The sequence below is a fragment of the Heloderma suspectum genome, chromosome 16, assembly GCF_057233095.1.
Source record: "Heloderma suspectum isolate Gila_16-S chromosome 16, 16-S_ref, whole genome shotgun sequence".
Lineage (NCBI taxonomy): Eukaryota > Metazoa > Chordata > Lepidosauria > Squamata > Helodermatidae > Heloderma > Heloderma suspectum.
In genome coordinates, this window is record NC_139473.1 from 6,208,949 (window position 1) to 6,224,340 (window position 15,392).

Genomic DNA, 15,392 nt, shown 5'->3' on the forward strand with positions numbered 1-15,392 from the left:
AGTTCAACCTATGGGTGGGTTCTCAGCCATGGTTAACATAAACCATGGTTTGGCATAATGTCTGCATATTGGTCCACCATGTCTAGAGCAAGGGTGGGGAACCTCTTTCAGCCTGAGGGCCAAATTCCATTTTGGATAAGCATCCAGTGGTGGGTGGGGCCAAGGCAAAAGAGGCGGGGCCAAAAATCCCAAACAAAGCAGCATAGTGTAGCTTCAAGCACTTTGTGTCAGTACCTAAGGAGAGGTTCTCCAATCCTGGTATAGTGGTTGGGAGAATGAGCTCACTCACTCATGAACATCTTAGCAGCCTGAAGCAAACAATGCCTTCTCCGCCTCAGTCTTTCATCTCCATCTATACTTCAGGGAGAATATTTGATTTATTTAAAACTTCTCCTTTTTTTAAGATTGCCTTCATCAAAATGGGATTCCTAGGGAAGGTTTACAAAATTAAAATAAAATGCACTCACCATTTTTAAAAAACCACACACATACAAGGATATCACAACAAAAACAAGCTGCAAAAAATAATGCTCCCTACCTTACAGGCAGGGATGTATGGATTTTCTAAAATCTGTTCTGTTGTCTTTTCATGGATTGCCAGGTGTCTTTTGTTCCATTGTCCACTCATTAATGGAATTGGATTTTTTCTAATCTCCCGAATTTGCGCAAATTCGCACTTGCGAAAATGCGCAAATCCCCTCCCCATGTGCATTTTAGTGCCATTGATGGAAACAGATTTTTTCTAATTTCCTGAATTTGTGTACTTGCAAAAATGCACAAATCCCCCAAACATGCAAGACACCCCGCCCCCTGTGCATTTTAGCCTATGGGGAAAATGTGCATTTTCGGCCAGAGTTTTTTATTTTATGTATTTTCTTCGACAACATATTTTTTGCATAAAGTTCTGGAAAGTAAAAAAAAAATAATCTGCAAATCCATGGAACCCATGTGACTCAGGAAAAGCCAGTCCGCTGCATAATCTGAGGGTTGGATTCATAGAAATCTGAACTCATTTGATTCTGTTGCAGATTTCTCCGACATCCCTAGTTATAGGATTATTGTAATGATTAGAACAGCCACATAAATGGCAAGAATTATTACAGAAGCCACTTGGGGTCATAGACTGGACTTCGATTTGGGGGTCGGGGAGAGGAAGGACTGGCTGGGAAGCTCTCTGTTTGACCTTTGGCCACCGACTTTCCCTCTGCCTAACTGACCTCCTAATGGTGTTAGAATCACAGAATTCGAATTGACCTCAGAGACCATCTAGTCCACCCCTGGCTCTATGCAGGCTCTGCAATGCAGGTTGCAGCTACAACATCCCTAACAGATGGCCATTCAACCTCTGCTTAAATACCTCCAGTGAAGGAGAACCCATCACCTCCTGAGGCTGTCCATTCCACTGGTGAACAGCCCTCACTGTTAAGATGGTTCTTGCAGTGTTTCACCAAAATCTGCTTCCCTGCAATTTCCATGCATTGGTTCTAGTCCTGTCCTCAGGAACAACAGGGAACAAGTCTGCGCCGTCTTCCACATGACAGCCTTTCAAATATTTATTTATTTAAGAATATTTATAAACCGCTTCCCATTTTTAAAACCCGAAAGCTATCATGCCTGCCTGCCCATAATCTTCTCCAGGCTCAACATACTCAGTTCTTTCAACCGTGCCTCACAGAACTTCCTTTCCCCTGCCATCCTGGCTGCTCTTCTCTGGCCACGCTCCAGGTTATCAGTGTCCTTCTTGAAATGTGGTGTCCACAATGGGACATGCGGTTCACAAGAGGCAATCTGACCAGTGCAGAATAGAGCGGAAATATTGCTTCCTGTGACCTGGACACTATGTTCCGAGTGGGTTTGGAGGACAGCAAAAAGGGAGAAGGCCTTCTTGGGTGTGGCCTCCTGACTGTGAAACGCCCTCTCCAGTTAAGCCTGCCTGGCCCAACACTGTTATGTTTTCGGCGCCAGGTTAAGACTTTGCTCTACTCCCAGGCATTTGACTGCATATGATGGGGCTTCTTCCTAAGGTGCAATCCTAAGCATGTTTAGATAGAAAAAAGTCCTAAAACTCCCAGCATTCCCCAGCACTGCTGGCTGGGGAATGCTGGGAGTTGTAGGACCTTTTTCTGTCTAAACCTGCATATGAGTGCACCCGTAATTTAGTTGTTTTGCTGGGTAGTGGCATTAAAAAAATTTTTTTAGCCATTTCAGATTGTTTTAAGTTTTTGTATGTTTTAACCTCTGCTGTAAGATGCCTTAAGTCTTTTTTTTTTAGAGAGAAATGTATCTAATAAATTTAAATAAGGCAACAAGAATGGCAACAACACAGCCTATGATCACATTAGCTTTTTTTGCAGCCGCATCACACTGTTGGCCCATGTTCATCTTAAGAGAGCTAGCTCCTTTTCACAAGTACTTCTGCCAAACCATGGTGAATGTTTGTGGGATAATCTCCACACACGCTGCGCTGTGCTTCTTGGATAAAGGATATGATCCAAATGTGAGTGATGAAAAAATAGGTGCCACCTCGAAGGAATGTGACACTTCATCAGCTCTTGTGAAATCGATTGCCACTCTTGAACCATCTCTCTTTCATCCCCTAATGAGCATCTCTTCGGGGGTGGTGGGGGTGGTCTTTTTTAAAGGAGATGAGGGCAAAAGAGATCTTGCAGTGTCTTAACCTTCCTGACCCTATTAATAACTTGTGAAGAGCTCAAAGGCATCGGTAAAAGGGCTTTAATTGGACAGGTGATGCGAAAGGGAGAAGATAAGAAGGAAAACGTATGTGCTCCCCCCCCCCCAATAGATATATACCATGTTTGGCCCACACTGTCTAACACTGTGATCTTAAGCAGGCTCAGAAGTAAGGATATAGGATTTATAAAGCAATTTTGCTGGTGGTGGATCAGAAGGCTGAGCACTAATGTTCCCCTCATCCTCTTTTTGGTTTTTCTTCCTCATGATTTGATGATTTCCCTCCCCAATGTGATGAGGATTACGTACACCAGCTCCAAGGTTGGCAGAGATTTCACCCCCAATTTGGGGGGGCATGTCGGGGCATGTCTGTAGATCCAAGCTTTCCCCCAATCCATCCCTGAGATGCCCACAAGATGCCCCCCTTTTTGCCTCTGTCAGTGTCGGAGCTCCGACATCACAGAGGCAAAAGCCATGGCCCTTTTGGTGGCACAGGGAGAGGGATCTCTCCCTCTGAGTTGGGACACCTCTCCCTACCACCCTTGGAGAAGGAGATTCACCTACTGATTTATTAAAATATTTCTATGCTGCCAATCAGCCTAATTTGGATTTCAGGGTGGCAAACAGCTAAATGTGACCACAATACATAAAACAGCAAACAATCATTTTTAATGCTTACATTATACAGCAAATTAAAATACTTGGGTGAATAAAAATGAGAAGATTACCACATCGGCACCAGATTTATGCACTTCTTTAGAGAGGGTACTCTGTTGTTCGGGCACCAAACTGGTATGGAAAGAAGTGCTCCTTCAGGTTGTAGGGTCCCAAGCTGTTCAGGGCACTCTTCCCCAATCTGGTTCCCTCCAGAGGTGCTGGACTACAACTCCCATCATGGCTGGGATGATGGGAGTGGTAGTCCAACATCTCTGGAGGAAAGCGGCTGTAGGAATTGAAAGTAAGAAGATGCACCTTGAATTGGGCCCGAAAGCAAACAGGCGGCCAATGGTCTCTCTGCCAGGTGTCTGTCTACACTTAGGGGCATATGGATTTTGTTAAATCCATTCCATCATTGTTCCACGAATTGCCAGGTGTCTTTTGTTCCACCAGCCCACTCACTGATAGAATCAGATTTTTTTAAACAAGATCTTCATTCTACTTAAGCTAATTTGCATTAGCGCTAACGCGCACTTGCGCAAATGCGCTAATCCACATTCGATAATGTGCATTCGTGTAATGTGAATTAGCACAAATCCCCCCCCCAGTGAAAAACTAGTCTGCAAGTCCACAGAATCTGGGCAACGCGGAAAAAGCCGATCCATTGCAGAATTCACAGGTCAGGTACACAGAAATTCACTAGGTGTGTTTAGGATTGTGGCCTGAATCACTTGCTATACCAAAACAGTTTGATTACTTCCACATGACCTAGAAGGCTTACACTGCGTACACTCGTTGTCCGAGGCACCTTAGTAATCGGAGCAGCCTGAGAATGGGACGTGGGTACACTTCTGCCTCAAAATGAAGTCCCCAAATTGTGAAGGATTTGCATTTTAGCCCACTTCTATTAACATAGAACATGGGCGGGAGGGCGCTGTTGCACTCCTGTCCTGGTTGTGAGTTTCCCACAGGCATCTGGTTGGCCACTGTGTGAACAGGATGCTGGACTAGATGGACCTTTGGTCTGATCCAGCAGGGCTCTTCTGATGTTCTTATGTTCTTAACATGTTTTGAAACTGAAGTGTCAAAACCTCTGTCTGTCTGTCTGTCTGTCTTTTCCCTCAGTCAATGGTGTCGTGAACAGTTACTGCGACTGGGCATTATTTTATCCTTGCTTTTCTTCTGTTCTTCTTTCGGTATTAATATTTGTAGTTTTGTCCCCTCTTTTGTTTTGTTTTGTTTGTTATAATTGCAAATACAATTATTCAAAGAAATAAAAAAGAACACAAGAAGAGCTGTGCTGCCCATGTTCCCCAGCACGGGCAGCAACGGCTCTCCAGGGTTTCAGGAGGTGGTTTTTCCAGCCCTATCTGGAGATGCTGAGGATCGAACCTGGGACCTTCTGCTTACAACGAAGGGCTCTAGCACTGAGCTACCAGCCTCCCCGCTTTTCCTTCGTCTAAGCTACCTCAGCTTAGGCAAAGGCAAAACTGAAGTACTTTGGCCACATCATGAGAAGACAGGATACCCTGGAGAAGATGCCGATGCTAGGGAAAGTGGAAGACAAAAAGAAGAGGGGCCGACCAAGGGCAAGATGGATGGGTGACATTCTTGAGGTGACGGGCTCGACCTTGGGGGAGCTGCGGGTGGCGCCGGCCGACAGGAAGCTCTGGCGTGGGCTGGTCCATGAGGTCACGAAGAGTTGGAGGTGACTGACCGAATAAACAACAACAAGCTACCTCAGAGGGTTGTTATGAGGGTAAAATGAAGGAGGGCAGGATTTTTTTTTAAGTAATAGAATGAAAAAGATAATATTATGAACAATTATGAACAGACACAAGTTTGGACTTCCTTTGTACTTGGCCAGGATTGGTCTTTTCTTCCCAGATGTCATGGAAGACCTGGAGTGTGTGTGTGTGAGTGTGTGTGTGTGTATATATATATATGTATATATGTATGTGTGTGTGTGTGTATGTGTGTGTGTGTGTGTGTGTATATATATATATATATATATATATATAATGTTTTTCGTCTTCCTCTCTCAATCTGAGCTACCTCACAGGGTTGTTATGAGGATAAAATGAGGAAGGACAAGATTTTTAAAAATGTAATGAATAAAGATTAATATTAATAATTAATAATATGTATTATTAGTAAATGTTATTAAGTATTATTATTAATCTTTATTCGTTACATTTTAATAATATAATAACAACAATAACAACACTTATGTTAATAACACGCACGCACACACGCACACACGTACACGCACACTCCTATATCTAGATGCATACATTGTCCCCTGATCCTAGAGAGATGCCCTCGGACAAAGAGCGCCTTCTCTTCTTGAGTGTGCAATGCTGTTAATTGGGAGATAACAGACAGGGACAATGGCACTGTGGGATGAATGGGGAGATGGGAGTGGAGGGACAGAAACATAGGGAGTGGCGGGGGGGGAGAAAAAAAACAACTTAAGGCAAACACAGGCGAGGATCTCCTAATTGGGAGCAGCGCCTGATGGATCAACCCGCTTTCCCTTTGTCCCGGAGCCAGGAGAGACCTCATGTGCAGAAGAAGGCGTCAGCCACCGACTCTGGGACAAAGGACTGTCTGCCGCCACCAAGACCAGGCGTCCAGCTCCCCCCTCTTCCCTTTCCTACCCTGAATCCCAGAAAACTCTTAACCCTTTCTGGGAGGGGCAGGGACTTTCACAACTCATGGGGACAGGGCCACACAGACTGCAATATTTGACTAGGATGCATCCAGGCTGTGCTTTTGAAGAGGGCCAGACTTGGTCCGAGAGAGGTGTTGCTTCTTAACTATGCACACGTTCCCTCTTTTGCTATGGACAAATAGGTTTGGCAGGTTTTGGGATATAATATAAAAAACCTGCAGAGCCTATTTAGCAGAGAGGAAAGCAAAGTGAGGGTCTCTCAGACTGCCTCTGAAGGAACTGCTATCTCCACCCTCAATAGTTTCCAGGCACAGCTTGGCTTCAGGAATATGCTTTCACCTTCCCCTGCTTTTTATTACTTTGTTTAGATCCATATTTTCTTCCAAGGAACTCCAGGCAGTGCTGTCTGTTCTCCTTCAGCTTTGATCCTCACAATAACCCTGCGAGGTAGGTTAGGATGAGAGAGAGTGACTGGTCTTCTTGTGAGCTTCATAGCTGAGTGGAATTTGAACCCAGGTCACCTTAGTCCAAGACTGGCACTCTAGCCCAGCCTTTCCTAACTGGGCACCCCCAGATGTTTTGGACTACATATGCCATCATCCCTGACCATTCGGTCCTGCTGACTGAGGCTGATGGGAGTTGCAGCCCAACACATCTGGAGGGCACCCATTTGGGGAAGGCTGGTTTAGACCATTTGTTGTAACAAAATTGTACAACATTTGCAAGAAAAATAGAAAAGTAATAATAGAATAATGGGAATGTAATAGTAATAATAATAATAATAATAATAATAGATGTAATAAATAAAAGGTCATTTCAGCGGAACAACTCTTTATTATTCAAACACCCCACCACATTCACCTCCAAGATATTTTTGATGCATGCTCCCCACAGAAAGGCATTTAAGTTCATCTGCTTACTCCTGAATTGCTTACCATTATCCTTTATCTACCTAGCACCATCCATATCCATCGTGTTTTATAGGGCAACCAAAGCAAAAGAAGGGCAGGTCCCAGGAACAAAGAACTTACTATCTAAATCAGGGGTGCACTACATAGGACTATTTGGATTCAACCCCTGGATTTGACGTCCTCCTCAGCCACAAAACTTAGCTGGTGGTTTGGGGCCTGTCATTCTCTTTCAGCCTTAGCTAGGATCTCGCAGGGTTGCTGTGAGGATAATGGGTGGTGGAAACCACAAACACTGGCCTTGAACGGGCTTCCTTTCAGATAGGCATGTATAGATTTTGTTAAATCCGTTCCGTCTGTGTTTTGCCGATTGTCAGCCATCTTTTGTTCCATTGTCTGCTCACTGACGGAATTGGATATTTTTAGGGATGCATGAGCTTTCTGTTCCACTTGCCCAAATGCCCATTAATGCTAATGCACATTTATGCAAGTGTACATTAGCGCAAGTGTGCAAATCCCCGCCAAAAGCAAAAAAACCCAAACCCGGTTCGCAAACCCGGCATCCGTACTACTCAGAAAAAGCCCGTTTGCTGTGGAATCCGCAGGTCAGATTCATAGAATTCCAAACTCATTTGAATCCGTTGGGGATTTCTCTGTCATCCCTACTTTCAGCTGGAAGTTAACCCAAATGGTCCAAGGAGGAAGAGAAAGAAGTGACGGCAACCAGGAGCCCTGGGCCTAAGGGGCAGCAGGGGAGAATGGGCAGAGCCATGTAAGGGGTCAGGAGACACACGAACACAGGAAGCATTCTTGTACCGCGTCAGACCCTTGGTCCATCTAGCCCAGCGTTGTTGATGCTGACTGGTGCTCCAGTGTTTCAGGCAGGAGTTTTTCCAGCTTTGCCTGGGGATGCCAGGGATCGAACCAGGGAACATCTGCATACAAAGCAGGGGCCCTACCACTGAGTCACGGCCCTTCCCCAAAACTATTGGGCAAGGCAGCATTCTGGCCAAACTGGGGGCGACTGAGAAGCCCTAGGAAATTATTTAGTTAATACTACAGAACAAATCAACATAAACATCTTTGATGACTTCTGTCATCGTTCTTGCTGTTTTGAATGGACTTATGGAAGCTCCCTTGGCGTGCCTTTCATCTGCCTCCCTCTGCAATGTAAACAATAATTCTAGAGATAAGAGACTTTCCCTGTCTGGGGGGAGAAGCTAGTGGGCTGGATAGGGACCCCCATGGAAGGAATGATTGGAGCTGTAGTCCATCACATCTGGAGGGCACTGGGTCGGGGGGGAAGGGTGCTTTAGTGCATCTGCAGATATGCGCCCGTGCATGGATGGCAAGGCTCATTGCAGTGCGCAAGAGTGCTGTTTTGTACACTGCTTCTGCCAGGGTGTATTCTGAACTGTTGATAACCTGTTGGAGGATGACTATAACTCATATATCTTTGACCCAAAGGACAACCTAACCCCCTGGCTTTTAAATCAGTGTGCTTGTGCACTGAACCATAGCACGAGCAGGGGAAAGTTACAAGTGCGTGTGTCTCTATTTGTACCTGGAGAAGTTGGGGGGTGGGCCAGGGCCTGCCCCAGACTGGAGGGGATAATTGGCACAGTTGCCCAATGTACCAGCTCCTACACTGGCAGCTGCCCTCAACAGATTTGCTTTTCTGAGCAGCAGTACAAGGTGTCCACCTTTAAAATTTCCCACAATTCATTTCCCATTGAAGCCGCATCAGGGACATTGTGAGAAATTAAAATTAAAATGGTTGCTGCTTGGCTGCCCAGTGTCAAATGATGGGGGGGGGGGAGTTTTTAAAGACCAATGTGGTGTAGTGGTTAGAGTGTCGGACTGGGACTTGGGAGAACTGGGTTCTAGTCCCCACTCAGCCATGAAGCTCATTGGGTAATTTGGGGCCAGTCACTGGCTCTCAGCCTAACCTACCTCACAGGGTTGTTGTGACAATAGAGAAAAGGGGGAGCACGTACACCACCTTGGGCTCCTTGGAGAAAAAGGGGGCATAGACATGTAACAAATAAATAAATAACTAAATATGGGGGGACAGCGCAGGTGTTGTTAGATAGTGGGCCCAACAGGGGATCTTGGAGCTGCCCGAGGGTGCGGAGTAGTGGTGCCAGGCCTGGGGTAAGCTCGTGAGGACTTCTACGGTTACTCGTATGCTGATCAGCCCCGTAGATTGTACTTCACTCAGCCCAAACACCTCACACAAACAAGTTTCCCTTCCTCGGTTCCCTGTAAATGGACCCCCTAGGAGTGTTACACGCTCCCTGGTGTCCACCTTAGCCATCAAACCTGGGGCGGCCGCTTGTGCATGGCCAAAAAAGAGGCCCACGCATAACCCCCTCCCCCCCACAAAACAAAGAGGACAAAAGAGGGCGTAGATTTGCATCTAATTTGCATCTGCAAATTTATACATCTAAGTGCAAATTGAGGAATAACTGCTACAATTTAAATACAAGTTGGCTTCTCCACCCTCAAGAGTCACCAGCAGCCATTCCAGCAGGCTGTAGTGACGGAGATTCCACCAGCCCTGCTGAAAGAATTATTATTCTTATTAATACTTGTTAATTAAATTATTAATTATCAACCATTAATCATTACATAGCAGAGACATCACCTTGCCGACAAAGGTCCATCTAATCAAAGCTATGGTTTCCCAGTAGTAATGTATGGCTGTGAGAGCTGGACTATAAGGAAGGCTGAGCGCCGAAGATCTGATGCTTTCGAACTGTGGTGCTGGAGAAGACTCTTACGAGTGCCCTGGACTGCAAGGAGGTCAAATCAGTCAATCCTAAAGGAAATCAACCCTGAGTGCTCACTGGAAGGACAGATACTGAAGCTGAAGCTCAAATATTTTGGCCACCTAATGCGAAGAGAAAACTCCCTGGGAAAGACCCTGATGCTGGGAAAGATTGAAGGCAAAAGGAGAAGGGGACGGCAGAGGATGAGATGGCTGGATAGCATCACCGATGCAATGAACATGAACTTGAGCACACTGGGAGAGAGCGGAGGACAGGAAGGCCTGGCGTGCTCTGGTCCATGGGGTCATGAAGAGTCAGACACGATTTAACGACTGAACAACAACAACAATCATTACATTATTTATTTATTATTAAATTATTCTTATTTATTAATTATTCTTCTTTATTAATCATTATTCCCTCCTCTTCCCTCCCTGTTTCTTTCTCCTTGCATGTCGTGTCTATTTAGAGTGTACGACTGAGCAGATGACCTGTGTAAAACTCAGTCTGCTGTACAGGTGAGGGGCAACTTCAGTGCCCGCTGCTGCTTTCCTTTCTTATGGTTCTTTAACCCAGACTTGGACAGGAAACAGCCCTTTAGATTATTGATTTATTGATGTATTCATTCATTATGTTTCTATGCCACCCATTAGCCAAAGCTCTCCGGGCAGTTTACAAGACAAAGCTTAAAATCATAATATACAATAACATCGTAAAACATAATATAAAAACCGTAAGTGTAAAACAGAATAAAACCAAAGTAATAACCAAGATCAAAGCCGGCAGCAAAGCAAAGTTCTAATAAACACACAAAGGGTGCAATCCCAAGCATGTTTAGACAGGAAAAAGTGCTATAGCTCCCAGCATTCCCTAGCCAGCAAAGCTGGGGAATTGTACCACAGGAAGTTGTAGGACTTTTTTTTCTGTCTGAACATGCATAGGATTGCAACCTGACATAATTTTTTAAACAAAAGGTCTAAAAAGCCTGGGGAAATAAAACAAAAAGTATTTACCTGGCGCTGAAAGGACCACAATGTAGGCGCCAGGGGAGCCACCACCGAAAAGGCACTGAAAAGTCACCACTGGCGTGCCACCAGCGAAAAGGCCCTCTCCTCAGTAGCCACCCGCCTCACCTCATTCAGCGGGTGAACCTGGAGAAGGGCCTCAGAGGAGGATCTTAGGGTGCAGACAGGTATACACGGAAGGAGATGATAGAGGACGCTTCAAACAGAGGACTGTCCTCTGTCAAGTAGGCCACCCGGCCACCCCCCCCCCAGCTTGTGTCCAAAGCGCAGCAAGAGAATTGCCACATCGGGCCAAGGAAGGGCAGAGCGCGGGTGTGTACTCAAGGCTACAAGGGAAGGGATGTGCAAATATTGGGGAAATCGACTCAGCGGGTCCTTTGGCAGGCCAAGAGGCAGATGAGCCTTTGTCACAGCTGAGAGACCTCACACGCCCGTTGGTTAAGCAGCCAGGATCACACTGTTCTGGGAGAGGAGGCCGGCTCTAAGCCCCGGCTTGCACGCTCGGCTTCTAGCAGAGCTTCTCCAGAATCTTTCTAGCGCAGCATTTCCCCACCCCAAAATTCACATCGCGAGGGCGCATTGCCCAGGCTCTGTCTCCCAACACACCCAAATCGAAGGGCTGCTTCCATCCTTACAACAGTTCCGGAAAAGGTTTGCTTTTGTTTTTTTATGTTTGTTTATTATATGTATATCCTGTCTTTTTTCCTGCAAGGGACCCAAGGCGGCTCACATAATCCTTCTCCTCTTCTTCATTTTATCCTCACAACAACCCTGTGAGGTAGGTGAGGCTGAGAGTCAGGGACTGGCCCAAAGTCGCCCAGTGAGCTTCATGGCTGAGTAGAGACTAGAACCTGGATCTCCTGAGTCCCAGTCCAACACTCTAACCACTATGCCACATTTTTGCAGCGTGTGAGGGCCTCACTGGATGTGCTCAGACCCAACACTGAGGTTGTACAAAGGAACTGTGGCATTGGGGTGAGGGGTGGGTTTAACCCTTTCCCTGTGCATGATTTCCCCAATTTAAAATAAAATAATATCCCCTCATGCAGGGACAGCTACAGGTTTGAGAAGGGCCCTGGTCAAACTGTCATGGGGGAGGGGGTCTCCTCTGTCATTGGGTCCCAGGAGACTCACTGGCTGTAGTGAAGATGGCTGAGTCAGGTGTAGCCATCCTTTTGATTCCCAACCCCCCACGGCACATTGTGGAAATGAAAAGTCTCGCTAGATCCAGCTTCTCAGAGTGCCGGGACGACTATTTTTTTTTAAGCGGGATACAGTACAGGCATCAAGCTGGGGCACAAGCAGCTGCCCAAACATGCCAGGTACTGGTGCTAACACCACCCTCATGGACATAACTCTGAAAGGCGCCTTCAGTTCCTTTCACGGACTCGCACTATGTCAGTGCTGAAGAACCGTTATCCCCAGCCGGCATGGGCAATAGTTGTGGATGGTGGGAGTTGTACTCTGAGAGCATCTGGGGGAGGCACAGCTTCCCTCGCCCCTGCCCTAAACCACTCTTGACCAATGGTAAGGTTGCCAACTCAGCCGCATGGAGGACCCCTATTTATACCACTGAGGGGCCAGACAGGAGGCGGGCCTTCTCTGATGGTGGCAGAAACGGAGCTCATTCCCAGCAACTGCTGTTTTATTTATCCAGAAAGACCTGCATATCGCATGTTTCCAGGGCATTCGTGTAATCATTTCCTCCCAGAATGCCCTGGAATGATACAATAGCTGGAGCATCCTGGGAAAATAAGTTGGCGGGTACCAGGAACAGCTGCTGGAACACGCTGCGCTGCAGCCAGCATCACAGGTGATGATAAAAATAATAGTGTAAAGACAGGAAGAAAAGCTGAACACGACTCATACGCATTATTAGCATTGCTGCGCATTTATGCTCAGAGTGGAAAAGCTCCGCTTGTTTACACAACCCTCTTAAAGGCATGAAGGGGGGGAAATGCCCAGCGGCCCCACAGCAAACCACCAACGAGCTTCGAATGTTTTGAGCTTGAGTTTTTTCAGGCTATGAATCAGGAAACCCCTGGTTTGAATCTTGCCTCTGCGACAAACTCATTCCATGACTTTAGGAAAAGCCACGCAGGAACCCTTGTGGCTCAGTGGCAGAGCACCTGCTTTAAATGCAGAAGGTCCTGGGTTCGATGCCCAGCATCTCCAGGTAGGGCTAGGAAAGAATCCTGCCTGAAACCCCAGAGAGCCGCTGCTGCCAGTCAGTGCCGACAATACTGGGCTAGATGGGCCAGAGGTGTCACTCAGTAAAAGGCAGCTTCCTATGTTCCACTCCCTCGAAGCCTCAGTCCATTGCACCCCTGTCTGAAATATGTGGGATAAAATCTAGTCCTACCTTACAAGGTTGTTGTACATATGACAGCTAGATAATACATGCAGAGCGCTTTGAGGATTGTACAAACCATTGTTGTTGTTGTTGTATTCCCCCCATCCCCCCCCCCGCCCCTATTCCAGCTTGGTGGGGGTTTATATAAAACCTTACCTATATCACTAATAGGGTTAGCCAGCAGATGGTGCCCTGTTCACAAGGAGCCGACTGCTGGCGCTGGGTATTTTTCCCTCTTGTTCTTCCCAACACAAACAATTTGACTAATAAATCTTCCAGAGAATGAGAAAAGGGTAATTGGTGAAGAAAAGGGGTTGTTTATGTCATCCTTTATTGCTTTACCATAAAGCTATGTAGCTGAACTTAAAGGAGAGAGAGAAAGAGAGAGATTCCACCTCCTACCCTTTGCAAAGACAGTTCAATTTGAACGCACAGTTGTTAGGAGAAAGAAAAAGAATTTTCCCGTTTCAGATTTTTTGGGAGGAGGGGCTACCAGCGAGGAGGGAACGAGAAGAATGAATTCTGGGGTGGCGGTGTGGAGAGAGAGACAAGATACATAGGAAAGATGGAAATTCTGCTCTTGGATAGAACATTCGAGATTTAATTGCCACTGCAAACAGGTATGTTAGGAACAGCTCTGGTGGTTTCACATCCTATGCCCATTTAGTAGGCAGTAAAACCCCATTCAGCACAATGGGACCTACATCTGAGTAAACATATGCTGTTAGGAACATCAGGAGTTGCTTGTCCTAGGCGAGAGTATTTGTCCACAGGGCCGGCTCCAGGTGTGGAGGGTCATTGGGCAAGACACTCTAAATGGGCCGCCTCCCTCAGTGAGTCAGCCTCTCACCACTATTGTCACCAGCTTCTCCTGCTCCCCCTGTTCTTCCTCATCATTGCTCCCACTTCCTTGCTTGGCAGGTGGAGAGCCAGGGAGCAAACAGGCCAGGCCGTGGCATCTCCTGCCCCTCCTTCTCACCTCCACTGTTGCCTGGCCAGAGCGAGAGGCAGGTGAGCAAGCAGGTTGCACCGGTGAAGAGGGGCCTCGGCTGGGGTGGTTGGGCCAAGGGCCCACACATCTAAATCTCGAACGCTAGGGAGAGTTCCAGACTTACGTGCAGTACGCATAGCGCATGTAGGTGGCAGAAAGAATTGTAAACAGTGAGGTCCGACGGAAATCAAATGCAGAAAGTACGATAGTGACTATCACATTACTAGCAGCGGGTGCTTGCAGGGCACAGTGAAAAATCCTGCTTGTAGGGGAGCCGATTAACACACGTAGTGTGATAAACATCAGTAAGCCTCGATGTTTATACTGCATAGTTAAACTGTGGAACTCACTTCCACAAGGTGGAGTGATGGCCACCAATTTGGATGGCTTTAAAGGGGGACTGGAGAGAACGATGGAGAAAAGAGATCGGAGAAATCCCAGGTGCCTGTAGAAGAATGGTTTATTGTAGTTCTTCTATACTGGCCCGACGCGTTTCGGAAATATTGATTTCCTTCTTCAGGGGTGTATCTTGTAGTCACTGTACTAAGACAGATTTGTATTGTATTACAAATGGATGAGGTTTGTCTGTCTTAGAACAGTGGCTACAAGATTCACCCCTGAAGAAGGAAATCAATATTTCCGAAACGCGTCAGGCCAGTACAGAAGAACTACAATAAATCCTTTTTCTACAGGCACCTGGGATTTCTCCAATGTCTTTCCTCCATTGTTTTTTCTGTACACATGCCTCCCTTCCTCTTTTTATCCTTTTAAAGTGGACTGGACACATTCTTGGAGGAGCAGGCTGTCAATGGCTAATAGTCCGGATGGCTATGTGCTGTCTCCAAGATCAGAGGCTGTATGTCTATGCACACCAGTTGCTGGGGAACATGGGCAGGAAGGTGCTGTTGCACTCATGTCCTGGTTCTGGGCTTCCCATGGGCAGCTGGTTGGCCACTGTGCAAACAAAATGCTGGACTGGTGGACCCTTGGTCTGATCCAGCAGGGCTCTTCTTAGGCTCTTAATGACAACAACAGCAACAACACTGATGATAATAAATTTACCACCATCATGGTGGGGAGGAGGGTGCCCCCAATCCATCCCCCGCCCCCAATACTGGAAGTTAGATGGCTTAGAAAAAAACTGACAAGAGTGTGTGGGGTAAATTCCCCTCAATTCCATACCTCTTTGATTTAAAATAATCCATACCCCACCCAGGGAATTCAGCGAGGGTTAAACATGTATAGGATTTTAGCCTGAATATATATTTATTTACAGTATTTCATTTCATTTCTATACTGCCCAATTGCCGAAGCTCTCTGGG